At 46.5% G+C, this 11,616-nt stretch overlaps 1 protein-coding gene across 1 annotated transcript in view; it reads right to left on the reverse strand.

The window, feature by feature from the left end:
* The window catches only part of LOC133349227 (phospholipid phosphatase-related protein type 4-like), a 28,880-nt gene extending 19,444 nt beyond the window's left edge, over positions 1-9,436 (reverse strand). The window contains exon 1 of the mRNA XM_061562550.1: positions 8,837-9,436. The gene's annotated coding sequence lies outside the window, so the exon portion shown is untranslated. The remainder of the gene's footprint in view (positions 1-8,836) is intronic.
* Positions 9,437-11,616: the final 2,180 nt, after the last annotated feature.

The raw sequence follows: 11,616 nt of genomic DNA on the forward strand, positions 1-11,616 counted from the left end.
CGATCAGGAACAAAATATTGGATGTCCCTTTCGACCAGGGGTCGTCGACAACTCTCGTGAGCCACGCGCGGCTCTTCAAGGACCGCCTCGCGACGTTGTTCATTCAGGGCCGCCGTCTCGTATTCACGTTGCGGGAGTGGATAACCACTCTCATCAGATTCAGCCAGTGCTCCAAAGTGGGTCGTTAGTGAGTCCTCGCCATTCAGAGTCCCTATTTGTTACTGGAGGAATCCGATGAGCTCTGAAGCTCTTTTTCACAGATGTCCAGCAGTTTTTACAGATGTTCAGTGTGTGCCTCTAGCCAGTAAACATACCAGCATAGAGTCAACGTTGGCACAACGTTCACCCAATGTTGAGTAAATGTTGAGCCAACGTTGGCTCAACGTTCATGCAACTTTGAGTCAACGATGAGCCAGTGTTGGCTCAACGTTCACCCGACCTTGAGTCAACGGTGTAACAACGTTGGCTCAACGTTCACCCAACGTTGAATCAACGATGAGCCGACGTTGGCACGTGCCTGGAACCCATTGGGCCGACGTTGGCCCATTATCGGCAACATCAACAACAACAACGTCCCGTGTTTACTGTGCAAGGGCACCGAAGGCAAGTCTCAGTAGGGTAACGCGCGTGTGGGGCCGGCATCGATGGACGGTGCTTCTGTGCGCGCATTCGAAGGGCGACATTGAACGGCGTCGCGAGGCACGCGAGCGCGGCGCAGGTTTGCCGCCCGTGAGCGTCGTGATGCGTCGAAGGCAACGCGTCGGGTGCGTGCATGGATAATTTACAACAGCGAACATAAAAATGCCCACGCTGCAATTGCGCGTTGCCGTCTCGCTCGCGGAGACGATGGGGCCGCGAATCCCCGTCATGCCATCACAATTGACACTCGGGACATTTTGTCTCAGGCCCAATAAAATGTATGCTCTCTCTGCCTTTATCCTGAATGCTTTCGTGGGTGTGTGAGTGGTGATGCATAACTCCCCACAGGCACCAATGGGATTTTTTTTAATCTGTGGTTTTTCTTTACAATACTTAACATTTCTTAGGAATGCAATTAATTGTAAGCACCTAAAGTACGGATGCTGTCATTGTGTAATTAGGTCGCCGGTTTCAGTTAGGGTTAGCCATAACCTTTATTCGTTCTGATGGCATGGCAGTGAAACAATGGTGCAAGTTTCATGCATGTGTGTGTACTCCTACCTCTTCTAAGGCGTCTGGCCAGCATGGAAGAGTAGACCAAACTACCCACTAGAGAGGCTCTCTACTGCTCCCCATAGCAAAGGCCCTCTTCTACCAGCAGTGGTGTGAGTAAGCAATTGCAGGGCTGTACCTATACCTTTGTAAGCTCAGCATCTTGCATCCAAGTGTGTGCACATGGGACATATCGTCCTAATGCTACAATGAGTTTTTGGCTACTGTTGGTGCTGAACCAGTGGGTAAACATTCCATATTCCCACGGCAAGGACCAGTTTACCTCCACACGGGGCAGCCCATGTTTAATTTCTATCGAGTGATTGTTGTCTGTCTAAACAACTCCAGAGAGATGATGGGTTGGGTTGAACCCTTGCCGGGGCCCTAACTCGCAATTTAATCATGAGACGCCACACCGCTGTGCCCATCCGTGCCATATTCTGGCCACGTGACACACACAATCCAGGCTCGGTAATTGCCTTCACAAAGAGCTGCTGGCGCAGCGTGGAAATTAGCTCGGCAATGGACACCCCACCTCGTTCGTGATTAGCGTGGTCAGTGTCACTCCATAGCGGCGCCTTGACGACATTGTGAAATATCGCACTTCTTGGGTGGGCTGCGCGCACACTCATCCTACCTGTCATTATTTGGATGTCATTTAAAGGTCCAATGGGAAGTTTGTATTGCCAGCCACGTTGGTCAGCGGTCGGGGGGTGAGCGGCGACTCGCCATTCAGAGTTCAAACGCTGGTTGGGGGTGCGGGGATGACTCAGCCCATCATCCCTGTGGGGTCGATAAAATAATGACCACTTTGTGCGGAAGTCAACCAGTAGTTTTCCTATAGATAGACTCAGCCCTGACATAGAAATGTGGATTTTCCACTTCTGGCTCGGAGCTGTAAACAAGAGATCGACACCACTGCAATGCTCGCTTCATTTGAGTACGAGATTACTGTAAGTGTTTTTTATTTAGCTTGAATGTTCTTGGTGAAGATATATTTATTTAGACATTACATTTCTAATTGTTTCCAACGGATGGGATCGATGCTGCTGGCTGATGGTATAGTGGTTGGTTGATGGTTTTTTTTAAGCATCGCATGAAAATGTTTCGTCATCATTATCATCATCAGCAAACACCGCCTTTTGATTAAAATTAATAATGCTTTGAGTAACGACCCATTTCTAGACAAGAGTGAAAGTGGGTTTTGACCTATACTTATTTGTAGACGTAACTTTCCCAATTACTTAAAATCCAAATTTACTTCAGTTCATTAATATAATTTTGCATTAGCTGCGCTTAAGTGGAAAGCAAACCATTTTAACTACATTTCAAATATTTATTTTTTCAATCAGTTGTTCTAATTCGTGTCTCGTGTACGCTTTATTGGTGAGTTATGTAAGATGCTCTACAGTTTATATAGATACAGTAGTTAAATTCCTGGCCATGGCTAAACACGAGTGGCGCTCACCAACCTGCATTGGCCAGTTTGGTGAAGTATGATCAACAAACAAAAAAATCCCATAACCAACAAACTGTGGGGAGGTCTTCATCCAGCCGTTAATTGGGAAAGGGTTGTAGTGTGTCTAAGTATAATAAAATGAGAATTAAAAAAATAATGCAGGAAATTAATATGTCGATGTGGCTGATAACTTGTCCGGGTTGTACCACGTGTCACAGGGGACGTGACGTTCGACGTTCCAGACCACGTGCTTGGCAGCATCTTCGAAATCGAGACGTACGGACATCGTGCCCCCTGCAACAAGCGGTAGCTGCATGCCGCAGTCGCGAAAAGGCCCGCTCGGCTTGCGCGCGTGTGTGTGTGTCTGTGTCCCCAGTGACTTATCCACCGGGGAGTGACAAGGCCAGGGCACTTGTTCATGTCCTTCCAATCTTCCCCATTCACGAGTAAATTGGACAAGTAGTGCCACTACAGCAGGCACACTTTGTTGACAAGACTCGTAGAAAATTGAACTGTCTAGGGGGTCTGCTGTATGGATAGCGTCTCTGGGTGTCAAAACAGTCACGAGTGCTTTTTTTATTTGCTCAAAAGAGTGTTTGAGATACTTTCCACCCTCGATTTGTGTTCCTGATCTCGTTGTAGAAATTGCACATCCCCATGGCAGGGACCAGCCCCATCAATAGCACGATGACTGTGGACATTCCATGAAGATAAATTAATGCTTGTATTTGTATGTGTTATTTCTTTTTCCTCCGGTTTTAGCTGCACCACCGATTGGCACGGTTGGCTACGTACGCTGCTAAAGAAATGCTCAATGTATAAGGGCAGTCAGTGTTGAGTCTATAGGTGCAGTATTGAATCTATAGTGCAGTGCTAAGTCTATAATACAGTGTTGAGTCTATGGGCAATGTTGAGTCTATGGGCAGTGTTGAGTCTATGGGCAGTGTTGAGTCTATGGGCAGTGTTGAGTCTATGGGCAGTGTTGAGTCTATGGGCAGTGTTGAGTCTATGGGCAGTGTTGAGTCTATGGGCAGTGTTGAGTCTATGGGCAGTGTTGAGTCTATGGGAGTGTTGAGTCTATGGGCAGTGTTGAGTCTATGGTTCAGTGTTGGGTCTTTGGGTGGTGTTGAGTCTATGGGCAGTGCTGAGTCCATGGGTAGTGTTGAGTCTATGGGCAGTGCTGAGTCTATGGGTAGTGTTGAGTCTATGGTGCAGTGTTGGGTCTATGGGGCAATGTTGAGTCTATGGTGTAGTGTTAAGACTATGTGCAGTGCTGAGTCTATGGTGCAGTGTTGGGTCTATGGGCAGTGTTGAGTCTATGGACAGAGCTGCCTCATGTACAGGGGAAGTTGATTCCAGTAGAGGGGAGCAAGGAGGGAGACGAACCGAAAACAGGATTGGGTCGTTGGAGGAGGTACAGAGAGAGAGAGGATGAGAGGGGCATGGAAGGAGACGAGGGAGGCAAGATCATGGCATTAGTGGGATCGGCGATGTGCAGAGTCCTTCATCCAGCAGTGGATCGATCACAGCTGCTGCTGCAGCCTGCCGCTAATGATAACGATTCTGATTTTATTGACCGCGAATGAATGACGGGCTGAGCTAACAATTTACCCATGTCATGATTTCATTACGTGGACCTTGTGAATTTTGAGCACGTGCACACACACGCACGCGCATGCGCACGGACGCACACCGCTTTGGCTGTCCTCCTGATGGTGCGAGTTGTAATTACTGGGGAAACGCAAATGTTGTGGATTTGCTCTCCAACACACCGGTGTGCTGTACTAGTACACGAATTGGCACGTTCTGTTTACGTGACAAACCTTACGAATTGGCTGTTGTCTGGTGGTGGCGGTTTTAACGACACATTTATATATTCACGCGATCGAAGCCAAAAAAACCAACAACGTATTATGGATGATATTGGTCGCGAAAGCCTACGCGTTCAAGTGAAATGTCGGTCTCTGAAGGCGGGTTGCCCTGTCCACGTGGTTCACGTGCGCGTCCAAAAACATGGGCTGCGGGTTCCTTTGTGCGCGGGTGACGTCAGACCTTGCCCGAGAGGGCCTATTCTCTCTCTCCTCTCTCTCCCACGCACTGCAACCCTCCCCCCCGCAACTCCTTCTCCTCACCTCCCACCCACTCCCCCCAATGCCGGAACGCCACCCTCATTGTCATGCAGACTGCGCAAGGGCTCAGAGACAAACACAGAGCATTCCCCAGCCAGCCAGAACGGCCATCCCCGCCACACGCTGGCGCTGAATCAATTCCGGAATTAATAGCCAGCTGCAGTGTTGGAGCCAAAAACGAAGAAGAAAGAAAAACAATCCGAAGCACTTGCAACGCCATGTGTCACTCTGAAATCTACTTTCATCATCATTATCAACCATGATCAATTCACTGCTGGATTAAGGGCTGCCCCCCTCCCCCCGATCATCACATCCTACGATCTCTCACGACCATGCGATGTGACAGTGAACCCACGAACGAGCTGACTTCATACTGCTCAGTGGCCTTCCTCGAGGACGCGTTTCGTTCCTTGGCTGCTAATCGGTTACTATTCGCGACCATCAGCCATACTCATCATCATCATCACTTTCAGCCACGTATAAGTGCCCAAGGCCCACGCACTTTTATTAAGTCTGAACGATGTCTGCCTTTATGTGCAAGACTATGACCTTCATGTCATTGATTAATTGTCAAGCACCCAAGATGTGTGCGGAATAGCTATTGTAATATTGGATTATAGCCCTCTTTGTCAATTCATTGCTGGACAAAGTCCCCCCCGCCCATACTGCCCCACGCCTAGTGAGTTTGGGTAATAATTGCGCCGCTTGCCCAGACAGCTGTTGAACGTATTTATTTTTCACTAAAACATGTTGTTGGAATAGTGTTCGGCGATAGCAATAGACGACCACGTGATCGGGTGAAATTAATCAACCTCTTAATGACTGGGAGTTTAAATTGATTCCAAATCAATGCTTTTTCAGAGACTTCCCCAGAAGGGGGGTGTGGGTTCAGTCAGGGGCATTATTGTTGTTGATATGTCAATATTGTTGTTGATGTTGTTGATATGGACAACAGTCTTGTTGTTGTTGAGGTTAATATGTCAATATGGTCGTTGTTGATATGAACAACAATCCGATTGATGTTGATGTCAATATTGTTGTTGATGTTGTTGATATAAACAATAATCTTGTTGTTGAGGTTGATATGTGAATATTATTGTTGATATGTCAATATTTTTGTTGATGTTGATATGGATAATAATCTTATTGTTGTTGAGGTTGATATGTCATTATTGTTGTTGATATGGACAATAATCTTATTGTTGGTGATATGTCAATATTGTTATTGTTGATTTGATTGAAAGTGGGCCAGCAAGTGTAAATGGGAAATGAGTAGCAAGGCATCCATTTGGATTGCAGTTCAATCTAGTCATATATACCGTGTGAATGCATGGGCAATGCTACTTGTTCAGAAATGTGTTATCTTTCAGGAAATGTCAGAACAACACAGCTACCATCATGAACATGGGTGATGCAGAAAACATGCTCATTGGCCTGATTTCAAAAACCTGTTCAATCATTCTACACCTATAACAGGTTATATGCTTCTTCTTGGTTCTTTCGGTAAAGTCACGTAGAAGGAAAATAATAAAATAATAAAAATAAAACATAATAAAATAATTATCACGACGTTTCGGCCACAACGCAAGCAGCCGTCTTCAGGTGGCCGAAACGTCGTGAGAATTATATTCCATTAATTTAAAATCCATCAATGATAAGAAGGTTTTCCTCCGGTCATGGGGGATTTTGTTCCATACTTCACCACACTGGTCAGTGTGAGTTTGGCGAAGTGTGCGGGGAAGAGATCAGAATCAATTGAGATGCCAGTCACCATTGATGCGAGCCGTGGCTGGGAATCGAACTCGGGTCGCCAGGTTCATAACGCAGCGCGTGCTAACAGCCGTATCACTGTTCCACCGCCTAGCGTGATATATTCAGTGTAGCACTGCTCTGGAGGGCATTACTGGCATTGTGACAATAACATTAGACATTTTCAATCAGATTATGGGTCGTGGAATGGTGGTCCGGTGGTTAGCACGCTGCACTTTGAACCCATACGGATTATAAACTCATTCTTTAGAACTGCTTTTTTGCGTTTAGTTTGTTGTCCTTCCCCCGCACCTCCTCCGATTAGCACGGTTGGCTACGTACGGTAAGAAATAACTTCAACATACATACACATGGAGTATGTTGAGTTCGACTCCTGACCACGGCTAACATCAGTTGCGAGTGACATCTCAACCAATCCTGCCCCCCCCCCCATTTCCCTACACGAAGCCGCACTGCCCAGCATGGCGAAGTGATGGCCATCAAACACCATGGCTTTCTTCATCCAGCAGTGGATTGGCAATAGGCTGTCAAGCATAACACGACGCAAATTACATCCCACTTACAATAGGCAATGGCCATCAAGGTACTGCTCATACCGGAACGATGATTTTGCGATTGTAGTGGTATGTACCTTGTCACGTTTATGTAAAATATTGGCCCACATTTTGACAGCTTCATATTGTGCATGCTCTTTGATATTACGATAATACGAGAACAAGTGTTCCCTCCTATTTCATTTGCTTGTCACAGACTTCCTGATAGATTTCATTTGAAGTCCCACGTTTCAGCTGCTAACATAGTCTACATACTGTGGAAAAAACAAACACACACTATTTTAAGTCTACCCAGTGGCTCAGAAAGCACTTCGTCATTTACCAATTTCACACCAGCGTATGCATTAATTTCCTCTTTATCTCACGCATATACAAACAAATCACACAGTTTCCCCGTGTAGCCTTTTAACAGGCTGTTGGGACAGCTGCTTTTAGTGAGCCCCTATGAAGGCCGGCAAGGACTCTTGATGGGGTTGTGTGGATAACACCACCCCAGGACGTTTTTGTCTCCCCCCCCCCCCCCATGCTGATATTTACACACCGCACCGGGTACACATTTAAGGCTGAGTTGATTTAAGGGATGCCCAATAATCGCCACCGCGGGGTGACCCGCACGTTGAGGTCAGCACACGTTGCTCTGAGCTCGGCCACCTGAGTTCGATTCCTGGAACCCACGAGTGATATTTGAAATGAAAAGGTAACCCACCCCAACCCCCTCTACCACCTTCAACCCGTACAGAGCAGCGTGGTCAAATATGGTCAACAAGCCCCCCTCCCCATAACAGGCACGACGTAGGTAAGAGGCCTTCATCTAGCAGTGTTTTGATAAATGATTGTTAGTATATATACACACATGACACGGCGATGGTTATGCATTAAGACACAATCGACATGAACATCAGTAACGTATTCATTCCGTTGGCAACGCGTGTATATTGTTACGGGTAATGTTCAAAGCGGCGCGTGCGAATATCAACGCGTGGTTGACGGATATTCTCATTAATTCACTATAGTACGTATTTATACATATATATGTAAGAAATGCGGCATCCACAACCTTACATGATCTTCGAATTGTCAACCGATGCATACCCGTGGCAAACCCGTACAGCAGAATGCTCAATGGATCATCACCACCACCACGAATACCATCATCATCATGAACATCGTAACATCCCATTGCTTTGGTGACATTACCTTCAATGCATTTGCATAGCAGTCGACGATGAGATGTGACCGCCGTCTAAACCTTCGACACATTCACGTTATTCAGGCAAATTAGGACTCTGTGTGTGTCACACTCACTTGCTACACTCACATTACACGACTGTGTGTGTGTGTCTCACACACACATTACATGTTAGTGAGTGTGAGTGTGTCTCATACTCACATGTTAGTGTGTGTGTCTCACACTCACACTACACGACTGTGTGTGTGTGTATGTGTCACACATTACACCACTGTGTGTGTGTGTCACACTCACACTACACGACTGTGTCTGTGTGTGTCTCACACTCACATTACACCACTGTGAGTGTGTCTCACACTCACACGACACGACTGTGTGTGTGTGTCTCATACGACACGACTGTGTGTCACACTCACATTACATGATAGTGAGTGTGTGTGTGTCACACTCACATTACATGTTAGTGAGTGTGTCTGTCACACTCACACATCATGTTAGTGAGTGTGTCTGTCACACTCACACATCACACGAGTGACCTACTTACGAGAGGAGAGAGAGAAGATGCTGCCGCTGGAATTCGCGTCGTCTTCACTGCCTGGCCCACTACAGTGCTACAGTATACATATACTATACATGTACTGTAGTTTATATACAGTCTATATATACTGTAGTTTATATATACATTATATATACTGTAGTGGGTATGTATGCCGGAGTAGAATATCTATTTGTCCACACCGTTTTACGCCGGTGTATTAATACACTTCAGTGTTTGCTATCTAATACAACTGAATTCGATACACACTATGGCGATGACGGTGCGTGAAAGAAAAGTATATTAATATATGTTTAAAAAAAAATCGTAAAATATATCGTGGCCTGGGTGTTGCGTCTTATTCCGAAGCTCGCGTGTATACGAATATGAACGTAAAAAAATGTGTCTCTCTCTGTCTGTCTGTCTTGGGGAATACAAACGATGGAGTCGAACGCTCGGCTTCTTCCGCAAGCTGTCAAGCGATCCGTCAAGATTGACGTGCGTCGGGAATTATGACGAAGTCGACGACGAGAACGGCGACGACTTTGGCGATGGGTAGAGAACTGAACAGCGGTCGTAATCACACCAAGGGCGCGCCATTGCCTTGCCTTCGATTTATTCCTACACCCCCAACACCACCACCACCACCCCCATTCAATGCTCGACTTGGAATTCTCCAACCTTTGAAAATCCTCACCCCTCCCTCTTCCCTCTCCTCTCCTCCTCTTCTCACGCCCAACCGCAGCAATTGTTACAACGGTGACCTGGCGTGCGGCGTTCGGTCATTTCAATAAATTTGGCTGTACAAAAGTATTTAAACAAACGAATGAAACATATTCCCGAGCCGTCACTGTTATCCCCATTGTGTCACGAGAAGAGACATCCGTTCGCATCTCTCGCAGAGCGAGGTTGCATTGTGAAGCCATCGGCCCGCGGAAGCGGACATCAAGGAGCTGCATCTGAGATGCCGTGCAAGCGAGCTCCGCGTCCATCCTATGCAGGGCAGCACTTTCCCACTCGTTCTGCATAATGAGAGTAGTAATGTTTAACACGTTGACTTTCGCGACCAATATCATCCATAAGAGGTGTTTTTACTGGGTTAGATCGCGTAAATATATTAAAGTGTCGTTAAAACCCGCCACCACCCGACACAGCCAACTAGTAAGGGTTGTCACGTTAAACAGAACATGCCAATTCGTCACTAGTACAGCACTAATGTGTAGTGTAGTGTATAGTGTAGTGTATTGTAGTGTAGTGTATAGTAGTGTAAAGTGTAGTGTATAGTAGTGTAGTATATAATGCAGTGTACAGTGTAGTGTAAAGTAGTGTATAATGTAGTGTATAGTAGTGTAGTGTTTAATGTAGTGTATAGGGTAGTGTATAGTAGTGTAGTGTATAATGTAGTGTATAGTGTAGTGTATAGTAGTGTAGTGTATAGTGTAGTGTATAGTGTAGTGTGCTAGTACAGCACACCGGTGTGTTCGAGAGCCAAGCCACAACATTTACAACCTGAGTACGACGTTTCGCCAGTAATTACAACTAGCTTCTTCAGGCGACAACCTGTGTGCTGTACTAGTGACGAATTGGCCACGTTCTGTTTACGTGACAACCCTTACTCGTTGGCTGTGTCGGGTGGTGGCGGGTTTTAACGACACATTTATATATTTACGCGATCTAACCCAGTAAACACATTCCTGCGGAGGGAGCTGATAGGAACGTTGGGTTGCTCGGTCAATGGCCAGGGTCAACGGCGGCGTGGTGTATTCCGCAAATATGCCCGACTGTGAGGGCGGGCACAAGCCGGCGTGAGTAGGTTAAACGTTGAGTTTTATAAGGGCACCATGGGGTGACCAGCCCCTCCCCACCCCTCCCACCCCCCACCCAGCCCCACCCTCCCCACCCAGCCCCTCCCCACCCTCCCCACCCAGCCCCACCCTCCCTACCCAGCCTCTCCCCACCCAGCCCCTCCCTCCCCACCCAGCCCATCCCTCCCCACCCAGCCCCTCCCTACTCGACGGACCAGTAAACACCCTGCATTATGGAGAATAACAATGTTCGTCGCACAGACGCTGCACGATGGCAAATGAAGTGCACAATCACACTGCACGTGATGTGTCTTTTGTTCTCGTGCAGTCGCTTGTGACAGAGTTATCTCACCGCTGCTGGATGACAGGGCGTCATTATTATTATTTTTGTTTACCATCCTTCTCTACGCTGGTCAATGCGTGTCGGTGGTGAAGGCGGGGAACATCGCTGTGGGAGCATAGAAAGTACTGTACAGTACTAATTATTTTGCTGCACTGCCCTCTCCTGCCCACCACTTCGACCACAGCAGTTTGCGACTGCACCAAGTACACTACTATACACGTGTACAGGCATACATCTACGACGAAATAAGTATTTAAAAAAGATTATTACTGAATGCTTCTAGATTTCAAGTTTTCGTGACTGCAAGGATCCATTGTCTTTGGTTCTTTCGGTAAAGTCACGTAGGTGAAAATAAAATATATATATAAAAAATAAGAAAAATAAAATAATAAAATAAAATATTTTTATTCACCGACGTGACTTTACCGAAAGAACCAAAGAGTATGTGTGCTGAATGATTAAAAAAATGTGTGTACCTTTAGATTCGTGTATGTCAGACCTTACCTGGAAAATTCAGTCTCGAAAACTCCTTCTTGTCCTCTGCCAATAATGTCGACTTGTAACGCGGCGCTGCACGGCATTCGCTCACTCTCGGCGAGAGAGACTCGGACTCAAATGAGAAGGCATCGTCAGTCGAACGA

Source organism: Lethenteron reissneri, chromosome 4 (assembly GCF_015708825.2).
Source record: "Lethenteron reissneri isolate LAM-NWPU_2019-01 chromosome 4, ASM1570882v1, whole genome shotgun sequence".
Classification (NCBI taxonomy): domain Eukaryota; kingdom Metazoa; phylum Chordata; class Hyperoartia; order Petromyzontiformes; family Petromyzontidae; genus Lethenteron; species Lethenteron reissneri.